The 17,335-nt window shown below is 44.5% G+C and overlaps 1 protein-coding gene and 1 pseudogene across 4 annotated transcripts in view; one reads left to right on the top strand and one right to left on the bottom strand.

Moving 5' to 3' along the window:
- The window catches only part of LOC145532776 (ninein-like protein), a 71,132-nt gene that overhangs the window by 45,257 nt on the left and 8,540 nt on the right, over positions 1-17,335 (top strand). The window contains exons 1-2 of one of the 4 annotated variants that reach the window (XR_014073526.1): positions 13,705-13,881; positions 15,335-15,462. The gene's annotated coding sequence lies outside the window, so the exon portion shown is untranslated. Of the gene's footprint in view, positions 1-13,704; positions 13,882-15,334; positions 15,849-17,335 lie in introns of those variants that run through there. The other 3 variants (XR_014073525.1, XR_014073524.1, XR_014073527.1) reach the window with 3 other exon arrangements.
- On the bottom strand, positions 16,395-16,983 carry LOC145530935 (6-phosphogluconolactonase pseudogene; annotated as a pseudogene).

Genomic DNA, 17,335 nt, shown 5'->3' on the forward strand with positions numbered 1-17,335 from the left:
TGGGAGGGTCGCAGCCAGAGACCAGCTCCCCAGAACCGACACAAAGCACACCGGAGCCAGGCGCGCCCGTAAACCGAGGCGGGGACCAGGGAGGTGATAAGCCGCACCGCCCCAACAGGGGAGAGTACGCTCGCCAAACTCCTGGCCGCCGGGGCAGCTCCGACCGGGAACGGCACAAGCCGTGGGCGAAACCGAGTCTGCGTCTTTGTGGAGTAACCGGGAGCCTGAACCTGAGCGGCTTAGACCTGGGAAGTGCACGCATCTCAGGGCCCACGCCCCGGCTCACTCCCCGGCTGAGTAACCTGAAGCCTGAGCAGGGTAGACGGGGAAAGCACACACGCCGTGAGCGGGGGTGAACCCAGTGCGGCCGAGACACTGCGAGCTCACCACACACACGCCAGGTTTGCAGTGTTCCTTCCTCCCCACAGCACGATTGAACAAGCAAACCTAAAGAGACCACCTCCACCCCTTTGTTGCAGGGCGGAAATTAGATACTGAAGAGACCTCCAAACAGAAGCCAAATAAACAGAGGGAAGCGCCTTGGAAGTGACAGGCCAACAGATTAAAATCCCTGTAGTTAATACCGACTGCATTGAAAGGGACCTATAGATCTTGAAAAGTATAAGCAGGAACAAGGATCTATCTGAAACTGAGCAGACCCCACACTGCTCACAACAGCTCCAGAGAAAGTCCGGGATACATATTTTTTACTATTATTATTATTTTTCTAATTAAAAAATTTTTTTTTTCTCTTCTTTCCTTTTTCTTGAAGTCCTCTATTACACCTTTAACTTTCATTTTCATAACCCACTATTAACTTGCAAAAAAAAAAAAACAACCCTATTTTTGAAGCAAACTGCATACATACATCTTATACCTTTTGTGTTTTCTTTTTTTACTGTTTTTTTCCTGTTTTACTTTTTTTACTGTTTCTTTTTTTACTGTTTTACTGTTTTTTTTCTTTTTACACTGTTTCCTTTTTTCTTTTTTTTTTTATATTGTAAGTTTTATGAGTCTAACCTCTACTCTAGATTTTTAATCTTTTTTTACATATTTGATATCAATTTTGTACATTTAAGAACCCAATCTTTAGGACCCAGTTTTACTCAGGAGTGTGATCACTGGCCTGATTACTCTCTCCCCACTATTGATGCTCTTTCTTCTCCCCCAGGGAACCTCTATCTCCCACCCTCCTCCTCTTCTCAACCCAATTCTGTGAATCTCTGAGGGTGTTCTGGGTACCGGAGAACACTTCAGGAAGAGGATACTGCCCAGATCTCTCTCTCCCCTCTTGATTCCTCCCTTTCTACTCATGCTCACCTCTATTACCTTCCTCCCCCCTCTCTATGTATCTCTGTGAACCACTCTGAGGGTTCCAGACTGTGGAAAGCACAGAGGGAAGGGCTTACTGGCTAGATTGCTCTCTCCACATTTGAATTCCCGTCTTCCCCTCCTGGTCACCTCAACACCCACCCCCCCACCTCATCTCTCCATGTAACTCAGTGAACCTTTCTGGGTATCCCTCACTGTGGAGAATCTTTTCACCATTAACCTAAAAGTTTTATTATTGATGCTGTATGGATGGAGAAGTCTTGAGGCTACTGCAAGAATAAGACTGGAAGCCAGGGGAAACATTAATTAATAAGAGACCATCCAATAGCCTCCACATATACACTGAAACCAAGCTCCACCCAAGAGCCAGTAAGTTCCAGAGCAAGACATACCACGCAAATTCTCCAGCAACGCAGGAACATAGCCCTGAGCATCAATATACAGGCTGCCCAGAGGCACACCAAATCCATAGACATCTCAAAAATTAATACTGGTCACTCCATTTCACTCTAGAGAGCGGAAATCCAGCTACACCCACGAGAACACCGACACAAGCTCCCCCAACCAGGAAGCCTTGACAAGCCACCTGTCCAACCCCAACCACAGTGAGGAACCTCCACAATAAAGAGGAACTTCATACTACCAGAATACAGAAGGGCCACGCCTAACACAGCAATCTAAACAAGATGAAAAGGCAGAGAAATACTCAGCAAGTAAAGGAAAATGAGAAATGCCCACCAAACCAAACAAAAGAGGAGGAGATAGGGAATCTATCTGAAAAAGAATTTAGAATAATGATAATAAAAATGATCCAAAATCTTGAAAGCAAAATGGAGTTACAGATAAATAGCCTGGAGACAAGGATTGAGAAGATGCAAGAAATGTTTATCAAGGACTTAGAAGAAATAAAAAGGAGTCAATATAGAATGAATAATGAAATAAAGGAGATAAAAGACACTCTGGAGGGAACCAACAGTAGAATAACGGAGGCAGAAGATAGGATAAGTGAGGTAGAAGATAGAATGATGGAAATAAACGAAGCAGAGAGGAAAAAAGAAAAAAGAATCAAAAGAAATGAGGAAAACCTCAGGGACCTCTGGGACAATATGAAACGCCCCAACATTCGAATCATAGGAGTCCCAGAAGAAGACGATAAAAGGAAAGGCCATGAAAAAATACTCGAGGAGGTAATAGTTGAAAATTTCCCTAAAATGAGGAAAGAAATAGTCACAGAAGTCCAAGAAACCCAGAGAGTTCCAAACAGGATAAACCCAATGCGAAACACCCCAAGACACATAATCAAATTAACAAAGATCAAACATAAAGAACAAATATTAAAAGCAGCAAGGAAAAAACAACAAATAACACACAAGGGGATCCCCATAAGGATAACAGCTGATCTTTCAATAGAAACCCTTCAGGCTAGAAGGGAATGGCAGGACATACTTAAAGTAATGAAAGAGAATAATCTACAACCCAGATTACTGTACCCAGCAAGGATCTCATTCAGATATGAAGGAGAATTCAAACACTTTACAGACAAGCAAGAGCTGAGGGAATTCAGCACCAACAAACCAGCTCTCCAACAAATGCTAAAGGATATTCTGTAAACAGGAAACACAGAAAGGATGTTTCAACACGAACTCAAAACAACAAAGTAAATGGCAACGGGATCATACTTATCAATAATTACCTTAAATGTAAATGGGTTGAATGCCCCAACCAAAAGACAAAGGCTGGCTGAACGGATACAAAAACAAGACCCCTATATATGCTGTCTACAAGAGACCCACCTCAAAACTAGGGACACACACAGGCTGAAAGTGAAGGGATGGAAAAACATATTTCATGCAAACGGAGACCAAACGAAAGCAGGAGTCGCAATACTCATTTCGGATAAAATAGACTTTAAAATAAAGGCTGTGAAAAGGGACAAAGAAGGACACTACATAAAGATCAAAGGATCACTCCAAGACGAAGACATAACAATCATAAATATATATGCACCCAACATAGGAGCACCACAATATATAAGGCAAATACTAACAAGTATGAAAGGGGAAATTAACAATAACATAATAATAGTGGGAGACTTTAATACTCCACTCACGCATATGTATAGATCAACTAAACAGAAAATTAACAAGGAAACACAAACTTTAAATGGTACAATAGACAAATTAGATTTAATTGATATTTACAGGACTTTCCACCCCAAAACAATCAATTTTACCTTTTTCTCAAGTGCACACGGAACTTTCTCCAGGATAGATCACATCCTGGGCCATAAATCTAGCCTTGGTAAATTCAAAAAATTGAAATCATCCCAGCCATCTTCTCTGACCACAATGCAGTAAGATTAGACCTCAATTACAGGAAAAAAGCTTTTAAAAATTCCAACATATGGAGGCTAAACAACGCGCTTGTGAATAACCAACAAACCACAGAAGAAATTAAAAAAGAAATAAAATTATGCATAGAAACGAATGAAAATGAAAACACGGCAACCCAAAACCTATGGGACACTGTAAAAGCAATGCTAAGGGGAAGGTTCATAGCAATACAGGCGTACCTCAAGAAACAAGAAAAAAATCAAATAAATCAACTAACTCTACACCTAAAGCAACTAGAGAAGGAAGAAATGAAGAACCCCAGGGTCAGTAGAAGGAAAGAAATCTTAAAAATTAGGGCAGAAATAAATGCAAAAGAAACAAAAGAGACCATAGCAAAAATCAACAAAACTAAAAGCTGGTTTTTCAAGAAGATAAACAAAATTGACAAGCCATTAGCCAGACTCATCAAGAAACAAAGGGAGAAGAATCAGATCAACAAAATTAGAAATGAAAATGGAGAGATCACAACAGACTCCACAGAAATACAAAGGATCATAAGAGACTACTACCAACAGCTATATGCCAATAAAATGGACAACTTGGAAGAAATGGACAAATTCTTAGAAAAGTATAACTTTCCAAAACTGAACCAGGAAGAAATAGAAGATCTTAACAGACCCATCACAAGCACGGAAATCGAAACTGTAATCAGAAATCTTCCAGCAAACAAAAGCCCAGGACCAGACGGCTTCACAGCAGAATTCTACCAAAAATTTAGAGAAGAGCTAACACCTATCCTACTCAAACTCTTCCAGAAAATTGCAGAAGATGGCAAACTCCCAAACTCATTCTATGAGGCCACCATCACCCTAATTCCAAAACCAGACAAAGATGTCACAAAAAAGGAAAACTACAGGCCAATATCACTGATGAACATAGATGCAAAAATCCTTAATAAAATTCTAGCAAACAGAATCCAACATCATATTAAAAAGATCATACATCATGACCAAGTGGGCTTTATCCCAGGAATGCAAGTTTTTTTTAACATCCGCAAATCAATCAATGTAATACACCACATAACAAATTGAAAGGAAAAAACCATATGGTTATCTCAATAGATGCAGAAAAAGCCTTTGACAAAATTCAGCATCCATTTATGATAAAAACCCTCCAGAAAGCAGGAATAGAAGGAACATACCTCAACATAATAAAAACCATATATGACAAACCCACAGCAAACATTATCCTCAATGGTGAAAAGTTGAAAGCATTTCCCCTCAAGTCAGGAACAAGGCAAGGATGCCCACTTTCACCACTACTATTCAACATAGTTTTGGAAGTTTTGCCCACAGCAATCAGAGCTGAAAAAGAAATAAAAGGAATCCAGATAGGAAAAGAAGAAGTAAAACTCTCACTGTTTGCAGATGACATGATCCTCTATATAGAAAACCCTAAAGACTCTACTAGAAAATTACTAGAGTTAATCAATGAATATAGTAAAGTTGCAGGATATAAAATTAACACACAGAAATCCCTTGCATTCCTATACTCCAATAATGAGAAAACAGAAAGAGAAATTAAGGAAACAATACCATTCACCATTGCAACAAAAAGAATAAAATACTTAGGAATATATCTACCTAAAGAAACAAAAGACTTATATACAGAAAACTATAAAACACTGATGAAAGAAATCAAAGAGGACACAAACAGATGGAGAAATATACCGTGTTCATGGATTGGAAGAATTAATATAGTGAAAATGAGTATACTACCCAAAGCAATCTATAGATTCAATGCAATCCCTATCAAGCTACCAATGGTATTTTTCACAGAACTAGAACAAATCATCTCACAATTTGTATGGAAATATAAGAAACCTCGAATAGCCAAAGCAATCTTGAGGAAGAAGAATGGAACTGGAGGAATCAACCTGCCTGACTTCAGGCTCTACTACAAAGCCACAGTCATCAAGACAGTATGGTACTGGCACAAAGATAGAAATATAGATCAATAGAACAAAATAGAAAGCCCAGTGATAATCCCACGCACCTATGGACACCTTATCTTCGACAAAGGAGGCAAGAATATACAATGGAGAAAAGACAATCTCTTTAACAAGTGGTGCTGGGAAAACTGGTCAACCACTTGTAACAGAATGAAACTAGAACACTTCCTAACATCATACACAAAAATAAACTCAAAATGGATTAAAGATCTAAACGTAAGACCAGAAACTATAAAACTCCTAGAGAAAAACATAGGCAAAACACTCTCTGACATAAATCACAGCAGGATCCTCCATGACCCACCTCCCAGAATATTGGAAATAAAAGCAAAAATAAACAAATGGGACCTAATTAAAATTAAAAGCTTTTGCACAACAAAGGAAACTATAAGCAAGGTGAAAAGACAGCCTTCAGAATGGGAGAAAATAATAGCAAATGAAGCAACAGACAAACAATTAATCTCAAAAATATACAAGCAACTTCTGCAGCTGAATTCCAGAAAAATAAACGACCCAATCAAAAAATGGGCCAAAGAACTAAACAGACGTTTCTCCAAAGAAGACATACAGATGGCTAACAAACACATGAAAAGATGCTCAACATCACTCATTATTAGAGAAATGCAAATCAAAACCACAATGAGGTATCATTTCACACCAGTCAGAATGGCTGCTATCCAAAAGTCTACAAGCAATAAATGCTGGAGAGGGTGTGGAGAAAAGGGAACCCTCTTACACTGTTGGTGGGAATGCAAACTAGTACAGCCACTATGGAGAACAGTGTGGAGATTCCTTAAAAAACTGGGAATAGAACTGCCGTATGACCCAGCAATCCCACTGCTGGGCATACACACTGAAGAAACCAGAATTGAAAGAGACGCGTGTACCCCAATGTTCATCGCAGCACTGTTTACAATAGCCAGGACATGGAAGCAACCTAGATGTCCATCAGCAGACGAATGGATAAGGAAGCTGTGGTACATATACACAATGGAATATTACTCAGCCATTAAAAAAAAATACATTTGAATCGGTTCTCGTGAGATGGATGAAACTGGAGCCCATTATACAGAGTGAAGTAAGCCAGAAAGAAAAACAACAATACAGTATACTAATGCATATATATGGAATTTGAAAGATGGTAACAATAACCCTATATGTGAGACAGAATAAGAGACACAGATGCATAGAACAATTTTATGGACTCGGAGGGAGAAGGCGAGGGTGGGACGTTCTGGGAGAATAGCATTGAAACATGTATATTATCATATGTGAAACAGAACACCATTCCATGTTCGATGCATGAGACAAAGGCTCAGGGCCGGGTCAATGGGATGACCCAGAGGGATGGGATGGGGAGGGAGGTGGGTGGGGGGTCCAGGAAGGGGAAGACATGTAAACCCATGGCTGATTCATGTCAATGTATGGCAAAAACCACTACAGTATTGTAAAGTAATTAGCCCCCAACTAAAATAAATAAATTTATTAAAAAAAAAAAAGAAATGAACATCAGGGCTGAGCCTGGGATTTCGTATTAAATACCTTAGTTCTTCTTGCATCTCACCTAGACCATGGATGGAAAAGTGAAGTTCTTATATTTCAGTTCAATTCAGTCACTCAGTCGTGTCCGACTCTTTGCGACCCCGTGAATCGCAGCACACCAGGCCTCCCTGTCCATCACCAGCTCCCGGAGTTTACCCAAACCCATGTCCATCGAGTCGGTGATGTCATCCAACCATCTCATCCTCTGTCGTCCCCTTCTCCTCCTGCCTCCAATCCTTCCCAGCATCAGGGTCTTTTCCAATGAGTCAATTCTTCGCATGAGGTGGCCAAAGTATTGGAGTTTCAGCTTCAACATCAGTCCTTCCAATGAACACCCAGGACTGATCTCCTTTAGGATGGACTGGTTGGATCTTCTTGCAGTCCAAGGGACTGTCAGGAGTCTTCTCCAACACCACAGTTCAAAAGCATCAATTCTTTGGCACTTAGCTTTCTTCACTGTCCAACTCTCACATCCATACATGACCACTGGAAAAACCATAGCCTTGACTAGACGGACCTTTGTTGGCCAAGTAATGTCTCTGCTTTTAAATATGCTATCTAGGTTGGTCATAACCTTCCTTCTAAGGAGTACGCGTCTTTTCATTTTATGGCTGCAATCACCATCAGCAGTTTGGAGCCCCCCAAAATAAAATCTGACACTGTTTCCACTGTTTCCCCATCTATTTCCCATGAAGTGATGGGACCAGATGCCATGATCTTAGTTTTCTGAATGTTGAGCTTTAAGCCAACTTTTTCACACTCCTCTTTCGCTTTCATCAAGAGGCTCTTTAGTTCTTCTTCGCTTTCTGCCATAAGGGTGATGTCATCTGCATATCTGAGGTTATTGATATTTCTCCTGGCAATCTTGATTCCAGCTTGTGTTTCTTCCAGCCCAGCGTTTCTCATGATGTACTCTGCATATAAGTTAAATAAGCAGGGTGACAATATACAGCCTTGACGTACTCCTTTTCCTATTTGGAACCAGTCTGTTGTTCCATGTCCATTTCTAACTGTTGCTTCCTGACCTGCATACAGGTTTCTCAAGAGACAGGTCAGATGGTCTGGTATTCCCATCTCTTTCAGAATTTTCCACAGTCTCTTTTGTTCTTTTGTTTCAACTGAGGTTTATTTAGGCTTTCTGTTTCTAGATGAGAAGGGGAGAAAGCTGAGAAATACTATGGAATTAACTTCACCCCAAAATATGTATCTCTAAATACCACAGAGATATCTTAATTTATAAGAGACAGAAGATATACATGATAAAGAATTAGAGTCTAGGCTAAAGGCCATGCAGTGTTTATTGGAAAGGCAAAAGTTCAAATGCTTCTTCTGTGGATACTTCTTTTGAAGAGAAAAACTTCTCAGTTCCAGGCATTTCTGCCAAAATAGCCACGTTTTGACCAAATAATGATTACTCCCACCACCTTCAAGCTACTGCTGTTTGAATGAGAGCGAATAACCTAAGAGCAGGCAGTCTTTCAGATAGCAGAGACCTGGTAAGAAAAGATGATCTGGGTCATGCACATTCTTGGTCTTGTGAACTTACATTTGAAAACAAATTCAGATACATGAGGGAGAAGAATGTGAAAGGTGCCGTGAAGCAGAATTGGAGAGTTATGGTGGGCTGAAGACTTTGGAATAGACTCATAAGGAAACAGGGACATGATACATAGGCAGAGAAGGCTAGACCTCGGAGGGCGATCAGAGAAGATGTGTCCAGGGGAGTAAGGATGCTGTGAGAAAAGCCAGCTAGCTCATGGCGGTGGTCGGGTGGGCAAGGGGTAGCTCTCCCTCAAGCTTCCTCTGCACGCGATAGTTTTCCAATTCACTTCACATGAAGATTTACCACAAACTCGCTTTTTCTTGAGTCACCATGAAGGAATCGCTGTTGTTTGCTGCCTCAAGTATAAAATTATAGCACTGCTTCTCAGTAACTAAAAGGAAACCAGAGGATGTTACTGGAAGGTCTGTGGTTCAATATAAACATGCAGGGAGCCCCTTTGTTGCCAAAATGTCTACAAAAAAGGTGTGAATTTCATGAGAGAAACTAAATAGAAGAGAATATTCTCCCTTACCAAAAAAGTTTGGTTTTCAAAAGGAAGCAAAAATTTAGAGGGACGAGGTTTTTGATAGCAATGTATTAATTCCAGAGATCTGCAGAAAATTGGTTTGCCTCTTTTAAATATCCCTATGCTCATATGCCTGGAAATTTATTATTTTCCTATAATATTTATTAATAACTCTCTATCAATACCATTAAAACACCATGGTCTTTATTAATATCATTGGTTCTTAGTCTCTTATGACACTTATGGGAAAAAATCAAACATAATGCTGTCTGCATCTAACAATGCATCTGGTCATTTGGCAACTACAGTACTGCACTTGTTAGATAAGGGCCGTTCAGTTTAGATGGGAAGTTTGCTTTCTCCTAAACAGCTCTAAGTCCATGAGGTGCTTGCATGTGTTTGCTCATTGTGAACATCCAGATGCAGAGCTCCAACTCCATCCTTACACAGTGAGCTGTTCCGGGTTCCTCTTTGAGGACAAAAGTCCTCAGCTGGACATGCAGTTTCTTTCTCTCGGTAGTTGGGGCTCTGTTCTCTGTGTTGTTTTGTGGCACCAAGAATGTGGGACCAACTTTCATAAAGTCAGGAGGCTCCATCCTTTCTTTCTCAATCTACGCATCATCAAACTTGTCTCACAGTTTTAATCCTACCTGTAAGTTGATGACTCCCAAACTTGAATCTCTACTCCAGACTTCCCTTGAAATCCAAACCAACATATCTATCTTCCTCCTAGACAATCTCTACTCAAATGTCCAAGAGGTAAATTGAAACTTAGTTTGCCCTAACTGAGTTCACCATCTTGCTCAGACTCATTTTCCCTAAATAACACAACAATAAAACACTATTTTGAATTTTGCATCTCATGTAAAGATTTCACCCAGTTAATTTTCTCTCCCTCACTCCCTTCTCTCTGTTTCAAGTCATTTTCGAATCCTGTTTATTTTCCTTTCTAAATTATAAGTTTTTCCATCTGAGGCAATCATGCAATGAATAGCAACCTGATGAAATCATCGAAAATAAGTATAAGGAAATAGAATAAAAAATATTGTAAAATAAGGTTCTACAGGCTTTACAGCAAGAACCTTATTTCATTCTTGATATTTGTAGTTAGTGTCTTCTCTTTTTATTTTTCTCCTTGGTCATTGTGGTTAGGGTTATTCCACTTTGTTATCTTTTAACAGAATCAGCATTTCTTTTCATCAAATTCCTCTACTGTTTTTCTCTTTACAGACTCATTGATTGCTGCTCTTCCTGCTTCTCTCTGGACTCATTTTCCTTCAACCTGAAGAACTTCCTTTAATTACTTTTGTAGTATGTATCTGCTACTAACAAATTTTCTCCTTTTTTTTCTTCCCTAAAAACCTCTTTATTTTACATTATTTTGAAGGATATTTTCACTACATATAAAATTCTAGGATTCACTGGGCTTGAAATTCTCAGTTTTTGTTTTCCTTTTAACATTAAAGATGTCATTCATTGTCTTCAGGCTTCTATAGTTTCTGGTGAAGTTAAGTACATTTCTAACTTGTCTTTTGTAGATAATGTGTAGTTTTGCTCTCACTACTTCTAAGAAGTTATCTTTACTTGGTTTTCAGAAGTTTGATGACTGTTGCCAGACATGGCTTTGTGTTTATTTTGCGGTTTGATAAGCTGCTTGAATCTGTGGCCTGAATTCCTTCACCAATTTTGGAAATTCTTTGACCATTATCTCTTCAAATACTTCCTGATTCTTCATAGGTCTTAGAAGGTTTTATTATATGCTGGACGTTATGCATAAGAAAATCATAGAAACTAAAATCAGTGTTCCTTTCAACAGAAGACAGCTAGCTTTTCCCTCTGTTGGGCAGATAGGATGTGGGGCAGACCACCTTGATCCAAGAGCGAGATCCAAGAACCACTGAGTGAGACTGGTGTTCAGTGACATCTTTAATTAGACAAAGTCTTCCTCTAATTACAGATTTCTTTGGACAAGACCTGTGATGTGTTTGTAGCTTTGCCTTCATTCTAGTGGGGCTTTGTCTTCCAAGCACCTGTTCCCAAGAGAGGCTGTGGGACATTTCTGTGAGCTCTTTCTAGCCCAGTCTTCTAGCCCACCATGCCCCCTCAACACTTAGCAAACACCCCACAAGGGACACCAGCCCTGCATCTGGGGCACTTACAGATTCTAATCTGTCATACCTGCCTATGTGTGAGGTTCTCCACTGATTTCCCTTCCCCCTAGAAGAGTCTCCTGCTGATGCCACCCCAATCTTCAGCCTTGCCTAGACTTGACAGTTGCTTCCAGAGGAGTGAACAGTTGGCCACCTCAGCGCATCTAGGAAGAGCTCCTCCATCTCTGTAAATTTAGTTCTTTGCTTCTATTTAAAAAAAGATTTTTAAAAATTTATGTATGTTTTTAGCTGTTTCAGTGGAGGTTATGGCTTTCTGCCATCTACTATATCCTATCTGGTAGCAGAACTCAAAAAATTTTAGTGGCTACTAGAAAAATGTTAAGCTCCTCAGTCTGACAACCAAGACATCACAATCTTAACCTCCATTTTTGGAATTAGACACCAATCACTCAGATCCGGAAATTCTCTGGTCCACACCGTGTTCACTGAATACCCTTTTATTTTTCTGGCTTTATGACTTTTTGCTCATCTCACCCTAGCTTTTAGGACGTCCCTCCTCTTTCCATACATCAATACTTACTAGTCTCTGATGCATTCTCAGACTAGCCTGCAGTGATATCTTGTTCAGTCTAAATTTTTGAAGCACTAATTGTTTCATATATTTTCTAGTGAATCATTCTCCTCTCCTTGTGATATTTCATTTATTTCTTGTATGACTATTTAATTTTTCATGCTATATTGCTCTTTTTTCCCCTCAACTGTAAAGTTTCTAAATGTCAACAACCCTGCTCCATTCAGATCTCTATTCCTTGTAGTGCCTAGCACACAGAAGAGTAATCCCTAAAAAGTATTTATCAAATCAAATACTGACCTGTTTTCTTTATGTACACTTTAGTCTGAATAAGTTTCTAAACCAAGGCTGCTGGGGGCAGATATATTTCTGTCTAAGAGTCACCAGTTCCATGGAGCCACATCTCCAGAATCTAGATGACGCCCTTCTCACCATCTTGTAGTTTTTTGTTTTTAGTCATACCCCATTTCCATCTGCCCTCTATTCTCTAACTGTTAGGTTATAGTGAGAGGCTCTTCCCATTGGGATTCCTCTTCAGCTACAGATCTGTCCTTATGGAGGGATCTACAGAGCCTGTAGGGTGGTCATCACACAGGATGGTAACACGTCCCCTTGGCCCATGGGTTTTCTTCTCTCATGCCCCCAGCCCGGAAATACAAGGATAACTTTTCCTCACTAGGAAAGATCGGGGGAGAGGAGGCCAGAAGGAACCCAGGAATCCCCAACATTGGGTTATGGGAGTAGAAGTGCATGAATCTATAGGAAGCCCAGGTAATGAGAAGCCAGAACTAGTACTGGATGTGTGAGTGTGTGTGTGCGTGTGTGTATGTTACATGTAAAGAGACAAGGCATCAAGGATTATCAGTATTATTGTATTTCAAGTGAATTTTATGGAGAAAAAAAGAAAATCTTACTATGGTTGTTTAAAAGACCCAGTACAAACATTTCACCAGTTTTATGTCAAATTATTATGTAATACATTATCTCCTATACATATCAATTAATATATATCGTATATATATCTTATATGCTGTATTAGAGTATAAAAATATATTTGTTCACTGTATGTGAAAATCTTTGTGAAAGTTGCTCAGTCGTGTCCAACTCTTTGCAACCCTATACAGTCCATGGAATTCTCTAGGCCAGAATACTGGAGTGAGGAGCCTTTCCCTTCTCCAGGGGATCTTTCCAACCCAGGTCTCCCACATTGCAGGTGGATTCTTGACCAGCTGAGGGACAAGGGAAGCCCAAGAATACTGGAGTGGGTAGCCTATCCCTTCTCCAGCAGATCTTCCTGACCCAGGAATCGAACCGAAGTCTTTACCAACTGAGCTATCAGGGAAGCCCTGATATGGTCACTGTATGTGTTGTCTTAAAAATTTGTTCCTTGTATGGTGTCTTATATGCTCACAGCTTTAAAAAAAAAAAAAAAAGCGGCCGGAGGAGCGTTCCAGCTCCTCCGAAGGCGGAGGAGTCTCGCCGTCGCCTCAGCCCCGCGCGCTCCGAGCCGCCCGGCTCCCGCCCCTCACGCCCTCCCTTCGAGCCCGCGGCGTCCCCGGCACGGGCGGAGGGCGCGGGGTCGATGCGAGGGCGGGCGGGTGCCCGGGCGCGCCGCGCACTTGCCCGGCGGTGCGGGGGGCGGTGCGCGCCCTCCGCTTCTAGGCGGGGACCAGCGCCGCGCTCCGCACGCCCGGAGGGGGCGGAAGAGGCGGGGCGGCCGGGTCGCAGCCCCCTTGAACTTCTCGGCGGCGGTGGCGACTGCGGCTCCGCGAGCTGGTGGCCGGCGTCGGGGGAGGTCCGGGTCCCAGATCCCGCACGAGTTGTGGACCGGGCCGCTCCCGTCCGCCTCTCCCCAGTGCGCGCCGAGCCCGCGCCGCCTGGCTGCACGTCCCAGACGCTTCTGCGGCGCCAGGTGGGTGCTCGGAGCTTGGCGCCCGGGGGCGGGAAGGCTCTTCCACCGCGGGTGGGGGTGGGGAGCGGAGCAAGACGGCGCAGTGGGGTTGAGGGGCTCCGAGCGGCAGGGCACGACTCGGTTCCCGGGAACTTCAGGACGCGGGCGCTCGGCGAAGCTCGGAGACCTCTGGCCGGGCAGGCTCCGTGGGTCCCAGTGGTTTGGGGGAGAGGCATTCGGGGACGCTTGAGCGTGGGGGAGCTCCACCGACTTGGGGAATCTTCGGGTTGGGGGCTTTCTAGGTAGAAAACGGGCTGACAGCAGCTAGTGGGCTCGGGCGTCGGAAGGTCCGGCCGCTTGGCAAATGGGTTGCGAGCGCCTAGAGCGCCAAGGGCTGCGCGACGCGCCCGCCGCGGCCAGTGGGAGTGCGGGACCGGGACGTAGCGGGGGCGCGGAGACCGCCAGGCGGCGGGTACTTGGAGGAGGAGTGCGCTCCAGGGACGGCTGGTGCGAGCGAGCGAGGGGGACGCACAGGCCCAGGGCCCCGCTCTGGCCGCCTCCCTTCGGCCCAGAGTCGCCGCCTCAGGTCGGAAACAGCAGCACATTTGCGGATGGCATTAGGCCAAGCCCTTCCTGCTTTCTCCAGATGGAGAGAAGCCACCGACCCACTCCCCGGACACCAGCTCGCCAAGGCGCCCGCGAGGCGAAGCGAGAGGCGAGGGTGACCACGGCCTTTCGGCTTTTCCAGGCTCGACCCATCCTGATTTCCTTGCAAACCGTCGGGAGGACTCCGAGGAAAGCCCCCGCTGCCCTCCAGCCTCCCGCTGGTTTGCCCTCACCTACTTTTAGGAGATTGTGCTCATTGGCTTCTCCAAGGCTGTACCCTCTGAACCCCTCCTCACTCAGCTCTCTGGCTGCGGGGCGGGGGCTCCGAGGAGGATGAACGGTGTCTTCTGGTGAGGAAAGCCTCGAACTAGCAGAAGACCTGCATTCCAGTCCTAGAATGGTCACTGTCTTGCGGTGTGAGCTTAGGCCAGGTTCCTTCCCCTCTCTGGGTTGGCTTAGTAGGGCTTAGACTCATTTGTGCCTGAAGTAGCAGAAGCTGGCCGGTCCCCTAACCCTTGGGTCCACGCTGGCTTCCCTGAGTCGGATGCCAACAGCCACACCCTGCTGCTGACAGATGAGCTGGGCAGTGGTTGGTGCAGAGATGGCTTGGCTTTTGGAGGGCTGGAGGTATGGGCTGCACCGTGCAGGCGGGTCTAGGTGCCCTCCTGACTTTGACATGGACTCCTCCTAAAGAGAGCTCCAGACAGCCTGTATTCTACAGCAGGTAGTTCCATCCAGGGCCAACACAAAGCCTTCGAAGACAGTATGTGGGGCTCAGGGTTCCTCCCTCTGTTGATCTGGTAAGTCATGAGTGTTGCCACTGCTGGGTCTGGAGTTGAATGGAAATCAAATCTTTCCTCCTCTTTAGGCTGCAAGTGAGACATCCCCAGGAGACCTGACCCCATGGCTTCTTGGAAGAGCCCCTGGTGGCTGCTAATGTGGCTGGTCTTCATGCACTCTGCCCTCCTGCAGGTAATAAGATGGGGAAGAGGAATGGTAAGCATCCCTCACTTTACTTAGTATTTTTCTAAATCACGTAAGATGTGGCATGCTGCTGCTAAGTCGCTTCAGTCATGTGGAGTCTGTGCGACTCCATAGACGGCAGCCCACCAGGCTCCTCCGTTCCTGGGATTCTCCAGGCAAGAACACTGGAGTGGGTTGCCATTTCCTTCTCCGATGCATGAAAGTAAAAAGTGAAAGTGAAGATGCTCAGTCGTGTCCGACTCTTAGCGACTCCATGGACCGCAGCCTACCAGGCTCCTCCGTCCATGGGATTGTCCAGGCAAGAGTACTGGAGTGGGTTGCCATTGCCTTCTCCGAAGATGTGGCATGACTGATGTTAACTGCATACCAAAGAGAATCTAATTTTGTTTCTTACCTCCAGCAAATGATATTTCTCGTTGCCTTAGCTGTAAGAATAATCCAATTCCTTGTGTCCTCTCTGAGTCCTAATACCACAGTGGATACTATATACAAGGGGTGACTTGGGGCTGCGATGGATCCTGTCTGTTTCAGTCTGGAATGGCTGTCTGCATGTGCCCTGGAGAGGCACCTGGCTGCTAGAGGCCAGGTTCTGGCCTTAGTTCAGCCACTAAATAAGTATTCTGTGTGTACATCCATCAACACATAGTACACTGTTTTGTAGTTCTTTTTGCTCTTTCTTTTTTCCTGTCTTTCCTTTTTTCCCTTTCCCTACCTCTTTCTTTCTTTATACACACACTCTTTCTAGTAACCGAGTCACCTAGAGTCACGGCACATAGCCTGAGCCTCCTGGCAGCACTGGTGGCCGCACCCTTTCAGCTTCCACTGGCACAACACTGCTTTTCTAAAATAAAGTCTGTAATGGGCTGGCAGCGGGTCCCAGCCCCAGAAGGCCTCTGCCTACTCGGGCTGTGCAGAGTCTCAGCTATAGCATCTCTTGGTGCCAATTACAAAGTGGAATACTTCTTGAGAGGTTAGGTCAGGAGTTGGGATGCTGCCTCTTCCGGGAACCGGCAAAGTCTCCCTGTGCAAAGCTGGACCAGGGTGGTGGAGACCGGTCTTCCTCCTCATCCTCCCAAATGTGCTTTAGAATGTCTGCCTTGCCCGCTCCACTGGCCACGAAGATGACAGTTCTAGCTGCGTTCAGCAGGGAACTGTGAGGGTCCCACGCTGCCGCGGTGGCTGGGGGAATTGCTGATGGGGGTGACTCCTGATCATGCAGGAGATGGGGGTCTGGGAAGGGTGAGCAGGGGGCTGCCATCAGGATCTACACCCAGAATCAGCAGATCGAAAACCGGAATGGAATCCCTTAGGAAGGCCAGTCTCAAGCTTCAGCCGCCGCCTCCACGGGCAGCTTGGGGTCAATGGTGATCCCTTGGGCTGTGGGGCTGGGCTGCATGGCGAGCAGGTGGGTCCTGTAGAGGCCGTCTGGGCTTTTGGATTGCTGGAGGGGAAGGGCACGAGGTGCTCGTTGGAGAAGCCCAACGTCCAGTGACAAAGGCTGGCGCACGTGGTGGGCGTGCAGCAGTGGCCCATTGCTCACAGCCCCCGCATCCAGATGAGGATGCCAGCAACAGGCCAAGTGCAAAGCTGCCCACTGTACTACTGGTTGTGCCAGCAACCAACCCAGCTCCTGCGGGCTCCGGAAGATGGAGCGGAGGCCACCAATACGCCTGCCCTATGCAGCCTTTCTTTAGTCTCTTGTCTTTCCCACCAGTCTGGGGGGACAGCTCTAACACTGTATCATCATATACTTCCTGGGCATACACCAACAAAGGAAGGAAGCTTGCCTTGCCTGAGAGGTCCTAGGGAATAGCTGAGACTGTGTCAAAGTTGATGGTACCGTCTCCATCTCGTGAGGGCAGCCTCTACTCAATTCCACCCATCA

The sequence above is a fragment of the Giraffa tippelskirchi genome, chromosome 13, assembly GCF_054371585.1.
Source record: "Giraffa tippelskirchi isolate mGirTip1 chromosome 13, T2T-mGirTip1v1.2.pri, whole genome shotgun sequence".
NCBI lineage: Eukaryota > Metazoa > Chordata > Mammalia > Artiodactyla > Giraffidae > Giraffa > Giraffa tippelskirchi.